This window comes from Palaemon carinicauda, chromosome 8 (assembly GCF_036898095.1).
Source record: "Palaemon carinicauda isolate YSFRI2023 chromosome 8, ASM3689809v2, whole genome shotgun sequence".
NCBI classification, from domain to species: domain Eukaryota; kingdom Metazoa; phylum Arthropoda; class Malacostraca; order Decapoda; family Palaemonidae; genus Palaemon; species Palaemon carinicauda.
This window is the reverse complement of record NC_090732.1, coordinates 189,661-197,160: the sequence shown is the minus strand read 5'-3', so window position 1 is coordinate 197,160 and position 7,500 is coordinate 189,661.

Sequence of the window (7,500 nt, the reverse complement as noted above, 5' to 3'; positions counted from 1 at the left end):
TATTGAACATTATATTTACCAATACTTTCTACATTCACATAGTAATTAAAATCAAAATATTCATTAAGAAAACTTCTTAACGATATGAAGCACCTTAGTTCGCACTGCAGAATTACATTTATTTCCACATATTATAATCTAAAGCGATATATATTTTATTGTTTATACTTCAGTAGTTTTTAAGTAAAGGTTTATTTTCATATTTCAGTGCATTATTGCAAATCCAGCTTAGAATATGTGCAATTTTGGCATGATGAAACTATCCAAAAGCCTAATTAGTTTATTTCCTATTTTTGAACTTTTGAACAATAAATGAAAGGTCGTCTTTGCTAATTGATAGAAGTCATAATCTAAGGCTGGCCACAGATGTGTTATAACTTATCATTTTACAACTTCTCACACACAAACGCACAGATACACAGACTCGCACATACATATATATATATATATATATATATATATATATATATATATATATATATATATATATATATATATATATATATATATATGTGTGTGTGTGTGTGTGTGTGTGTGTGTGTGTGTATGTGTGTGTGTGTGTATGTGCGTGTATGTGTGAATAGTCAATCATTTTGATAAGGAAATCGTAGAGTAACATTGTTGCGTCACTCCTGAATTAACCTTGAGCCAAAGACCCAAATATCGACACAGGGAGATTAATGATCATAAGGACATTGAAGGAGAACAACAGATCGTTAGTGTGATAAAGAAACTATTCCCTTTTATATATCACTTGCAAAGCTGTAACCATGGAGGGATTTTTGTCAACTGCATAAATGATCAATAGCCATCTTTCTTTAGAATAATTTTAATGTTTTCAAGTTCTATTAATAAGCAAGATATGGTGCATTGACAGAAAATATTTGCAATCAAATTCCTAAGATTAAACATGAAAGAAAATTATAAAACAATTACCAATCGATGCTTTGAATACTTTTTGAATAGAGGATATATACAATGATACAAATACTTAAGCTATCCTCAGAGCGACAGTGACACAGGGTGGCATCAACTTGATGGAAACGTCTTGCGATTCATTAGTCGGGAGTTCGGGCTCTACTCAAAGACCAATGGTTTTCACTAGTTTCTGTATTTTCATAGTTCTGTAGACTTCAGGTTTTAGGTTTAAATCTACCTGCTGAGGTTCAAGCAGCCATGGCTTTTTCCTCCTTGGTCTCAGCTTAGGTGTAGAGGTGTCTTGGGTGGTAAGTATGTATATATGTTCGGTTATTAGGATATTGCGTGACAAGGTTTGGCCTATTAGAAACGTCCTAAATTAGTGATAGCCTGACTGGGGTTCGACATCCACTCAAACTCGTTTGTGTCTTCAGTGTTTGCAACCTCACCATCTTACTGAGTCATCAGCAGCCAATGCCTGGCCTTCCCGGGGCTACCTTGGATCGAGAGGGGCCTGGGCGCTGATCATATGTATATAGGGCATTGTCGTTGCTGACCCAATGACACTGGCCTTTTCCTTAGCCATTCATTGCCACCTTTTAAATATTTAAACCTCTTAAACTGAAATGCGCAACCAGTCTCAAGGGCTAGCTATAAACCTACTAAACTTCAAGGTTAGAAGGTTTCTTCAACATATTGTAAAAAAAAAAAAAAAAAAAAAAAAAAAAAAAAAAAAAAAAAAAACCAGGTCTTTTCTATTTACTGTACGTACTTAATAGATAAGATAGAAAGTGTGATTGTAGGACTCTGATTTACCTCTTTCATCATCTTGATGAATAATAGTAAGTGGAACGATATACAAGTTACTGTTGTCTGTAAACATAGTCTTTGTTCCCCTTTAGAATGAAATTATAAAGATAATCCGGGATATTTAACCATTGATAAAATGATGGCAAACATTGCCAGAGCATTACACACAGGTGAAATCTCAACAGAATTTCATTTATAGAATACTTCTAATACGTCTGGCTTGAATGCTATTAGACTACAGTAAATTATCTACATTCAACTTTGCCAAATATATGTAAGGCACATATTCAAATCACATCTATCCGAAAATATAATCCATATGATAAAACCTATTACATGAAATATCTAGTTAAGCTTTATTCTAAATTCATTTTTTAAATCCTGTAAAAGGGAAATTAATATTTCCGATTTAATCTCTATTCAGAAGAAGATAAAATTAGTACACTTATCCTCTTTTCCTATGATGGGAAACTTAATAGTAGTTATCCTCTTAACCTGCCCTGCTCTAATAGCAATGAGTTTATTGACTTTTTACCGTCACCAAAAGGATATCAAGAAAGGAAAAAGGAAATTCCATAGAGAAAGATGTATAAAATAATCGATTTATAAAACATTTCTACTAAAGGGAGGTATCATTATACTCTTATAAGAATTATAAACATCAATTGCAACAAGAGGTATACAATGTGTTTAAATTGGAAAACATTGGTCAAATTCAATTGATAGAAACTAAGGGTGTCTATCGAAATAAGTTTCTGTTTCTATTTTTTTCCAGATTCTTTTATCTTAGTATTTGATAGTTTGAAAATGTAAATGAACAACTTGATAATTGAGATTGAATGAAAGGGTCATTAAGGGGACGAGCAATGTATATCACAAAAAAGTAAATGCATAGTGGGATATAATATGAAGGTTAATCAATTTCTTTCTTTCTTTCTCACCAGACGCCAGGTAGGCCTCCAGGCCTGTCAGTCGTCCTGCTTCAAGAACTGTCTCCATTCTTGGCGATCCTCATAGAGCCTCATCTCATCAACTTCCCGCAAACTGAAGCCTCTCCTCTCTACTCCTCTCTCTATGTTTTGAAGCCATCTCAGTTTTGGTCTTCCTACCGGTCTCCTTCCTTCTGGTGTCCATTCCAAAAACCTTACAGGATATCGCTCTTCCTCCATTCTTTTGACATGTCTAAACCATCTAAGCTGTCCTCTCTCCACAAAATATAGAATCCCCTCCACTCCCAGTTCTCTTCTAATATCTTCATTTCGTAGTCTATCCAGTCTTGTCACACCTTTTATGAGTCTTAAGGCTTTCAATTCAGCTGCTTGGAGTTGGCTTCTAGTTCTTGATGTTAATGTCCATGATTCATAGCCATAAGTCAATATTGGTCTTAAAATAGCTAGGTATATTATGGTTTTCACTTTGCGAGTAATGTTTCTGTCTTTCATTAGTGGGTAGAGCAGATACAAATTGTTACTGAATTTCTGAACTCGGGTAGTTATATCCAGTTTTGGATCGTTTTGGTCACAAAACTCCACTCCTAAGTATTTGAAATTTCTACACTGTTTCAATGTATGACCTTCTAATTCTACATCTACGTTGTTTTGTGTTCGTGATAGGTGCATAATCTCTGTCTTATCCTTGTTGATCCGCATTCCAGTTGTTGACGTTTTCTTGGAGAGCTTCTGCGTGGTCATCTGCATACAGAAGGTTGATGATCATATCTTCAGCTTCGTCCTCGCCTCGTTCCCTCATACATTTGTCTAGTAACAATATAAAAAGAAGTGGAGAAAGGACGCTGCCCTGTCTTACTCCTGATTTGATTTCAAACCAATCTTCATTCTCTTGATTTGCTTTTACTCTGGATTTGATGTTTTGATAGGTGTTATAAATTGCTCTTATAAGTTTCTCAGGGATTCCATAGTAAGGGTCTTTTAGGGCATCCCATATTTTCATTCTTGGTACTCTATCAAAAGCCTTTTCTAGGTCTATAAAAGCAATATTTCTGTCCCTGTTCCATTCCCAGCTTTTCTCGAGTATCATCTTGAGTGAGAAAATCCTATCGGTTGTCCCTCTTCCTTGCCGAAAACCACTTTGCCATTCCCCCAGTTTTGGTTCAACATATCCTCTCAATCTGGTTTCAAGTATTCTTTCATATACTTTAAAAGTGTGTGACATTAGGGATATTCCTCTATAATTGCTGCAATTTGTCTAGTCACCTTTTTTATAGATTGGGCATATTAGATCTCTTCTCCAGTCTTCAGGTGGTATTTGTCCATTCCAGAGTATGTCGATTAGTTCCAGCAGCCAAATGACTTCATCCTCACCCATGTTTTTAAGGAGCTCTGCAAGTATTGTATCCACTCCAGGGGCCTTACCATTTCTCATCCTCTTGAGGGCATTTTTTACTTCCTGTGTCGTTCTGTCAGGTTCTGCATCCCCAACCACATCAAATTCTACATGTCCTTCAATTTTCCTTGTTTAGTAGTGTTTCAAAGTGATGCTTCCATCCTAATTCAATTTCTTGGGGTTCGGTTAAAATTGTCCCATCCATAGGGTCTTTGATTACATAAGTGGGTGGTTGGCTTCCCTTTCTATAGTTTTTAGCAGTGCTATATATGAGCTTTCTAGTACCTTGGAGATCATTTCCTAGATCTTCTCCTATTCTTTCCCACGTTTCTCTTTTTGTTTGAGCTTTTATTCTTTCTGTTTCTCTCAAGGCTTCTTTATAATTATTGTGATCTTCCAAGCTCTAAGTTTTCATCCATTTTCTGATAAGTTTCATTTTATTTGTAACAGTGGACTTAAGTGTGGGGAGTCCACCAAGCAGTTTGTTTTTTCCTCCTACCTCGAACTCTTTTCTTCTGCACTGTATTATTAGCAGCGCCTACTACAGCCATCTTAAAGTGTCTCCATATTTCATTTGGGTCGTTGCTCTCCTGTTGCATTTGTTTAGCTCTACTGATTTCGTTTTGATATCTAACTAAGCATTCCTCTTCTCTCATATTCTCTAGGATAAATCTTTCTCTCACTTGGCTTTTAATTGGTTTATGTTTCACTGTCTTTAATTTAATTAAGAGAAGCCTGTGATCTGAATCGAATGACACAGAGGGAATACTTTTTACATCTCTTACCATATTTTTGTTATTTGTTATTGCCAAGTCAATCATTGATTTTTCCGTGTATACTCCTAAGGCCGAGTTCCACCGATACCACGTCCACTTGTGGCTGTCTCTATGATTATAGAAAGAGTTCATTATGGACATCTGGTTTTGCATGCAGAAATCAATTATGTTTTCTCCTTCTCTATTTCTGTCCCCCATGCTAAACGCTCCTAATATTCTCTCTATGCCTGTCCTGTCTTGCCCAAGATGTCCATTCATGTCTCCAATTATTAATACATTCTCTACATATGGGACAGAATCTTTTACTTCCTGCAGATCTCTGTAGAATTCTTCCTTTTCTTCTTGAGGGCGGCCCTGCTGTGGTGCATACACCTGAATTATACTGGCTTGACACATTCCTAACTTTAAGGAAAAGCCAATAATCCTATCACTCTTGTAATTTACATGACTAATTTTTCCAGCTAGCTCTTCCCTCACAATAAAACCTACTCCGTGTCGTGCAGCTCTTCCACCTTTGTAAAGTAATTGGTAATTGTTATGCAATAATTTGGTTCCTTCTCCTGGTAAACGGGTTTCACACAGTCCCAAAATGTCTATATTTCTCTCCTCCATCATCATGATTACCTCCTCCTCCTTACCTCGCAAAGTACTTAGATTAATTGTTCCCAATCTCAAAGCTCCACTTCCTTGTCCATGTCCAATAACATTCCGAGTCAGGATGTGCTCGGGCATCCTTTGATCAATGGGTCGGTCCTGAAGCAAGTCGTGCGGTTCATGAGCAATTTCTAGCGGGTCACCGGCTTGCTAGGCCTGTCGTGAGCCCTCAGAGCTGTTAATTCGTATTATCCATAAGCCTTTTGCTTCCTAATAGGTCACAGAGGTTCCAACATAACCCCCAAGCAGTCTTATGGTAGGCTTAAGCCACTGCACCTCTACAAGGTTACACAGCTCCTTGTCCCAATGTATGTTGGCCTTGGGACCGCAATTTCTTGTCTATGGTAATTTGCTATCCTTAAGTATTTCATTTAATTACAAAAGTATAATTCCTTCACTTTTTACTGTATCAATAAAATAAAGAAACATTTTACCATTACCACAAATATACAGTTAATAATGACACCGTAAACAGGTTTTTCTGAGAACTGATTTCGTCAAATGCAACATGAGAAAATATATTTTAACAGTTTTAACAAACTTTTTTAGCGTTTGTGAACTTTATAAAATGAAAAGCTTACCAGATTATAAGACCAAATAATAGGGATAGACAAATTGGCAGCATTATATGACTAAAAGATATAGTATCGAAATAAAAGGATTTTTCTTTATTATTAAAACAAACTTTTGGATTCTTTAGACTTTTACAGTTTTTTTTCAGCATAGAAACATTTCAAAACATATCAAATAATAATATACTTAATCAAGGAAACAATTATTGTAATCAAGAGGCTGGCGTTAGTTCCTACTTTCTTATTTATAACATATCTAAAACGTCTGGGAAATGCAATAATATAATTTTATCGTCTTATTGAGAGGATCTATTATGATTTCAATTGGTCTTCTCCGTTATTCATTTCCTTTCACTTTGAGATTGGATATTGACTGAATCCATTAAGCACCAATGAAAAGCATTTTCTCACCAAAATCATTGCTATCACATAAAAACATTATTTCTTAAAGGATGTACAAATAACTGAACTTTTCACCAGCCTCTCTCTGAAGACCTTAATGAATACCATATTGATCGTTAAAAGCATTGCTGTTGGCTTGATTATAAATATTGTGTGAATCCTGTCTAGTTTCGTCTTTGGCTTCTTCAGCAGGGCATATGCAGTATGTATATACAGTATGTGTGAATTCGACAGGTATAAGTACAGAAGAATTGTCATTGACTTTTATCTTTCTTCGTGGCTAAGTGGTTAAGACACTTTATACTAGTTTGCCGGACCAGGGTTCGACCACAAGCTCTTGTCTTTGTGTGATTTCGCTTGGGGCTCTGATCCCGAGGTCGTTAAGAGAATCCAGACATTAATGTATCAAATATGTATATGTATATATATACATACATACATACATACATACATACACCATCCATCTGCTTCCCCTAGTGTAGGGTAGCTTCAACGATATGTTTCAACACAAGCTGACCCGTAATACATACCCAGTACGTTCACCAACAACTCGTCGAGCACCCTTATAAACATTCTTCTCCCATCTTCTTTTCTCCCCAAGAGTCGAGAAGGAGACGTTTTTCGTTGTTTTCCCTCGATATAGAAGGAAATATAGGAAGGAAAGTGGCTGTAGGTAGAGAGAGAGAGAGAGAGAGAGAGAGAGAGAGAGAGAGAGAGAGAGAGAGAGAGAGAGAGAGAGAGAATCATTCAAAAGATTGGGCATATTTTCGTGATATGAGAGAGAGAGAGAGAGAGAGAGAGAGAGAGAGAGAGAGAGAGAGAGAGAGATCATCAGCAATTGCTTTTAAGAGTTGAATGTGGCAGTGACTAGTTTTTCATAATTTGATAATCAAACAAGAGATTGTTAACATATGAATAGAATATAAATAAAATAACAAATGACCGAGGAAAAAAAGACATTCTGTGAAATGCATAGAACCAAATTTGTAGAACATACAATTTATATAAAAATCAAATCTAATTCC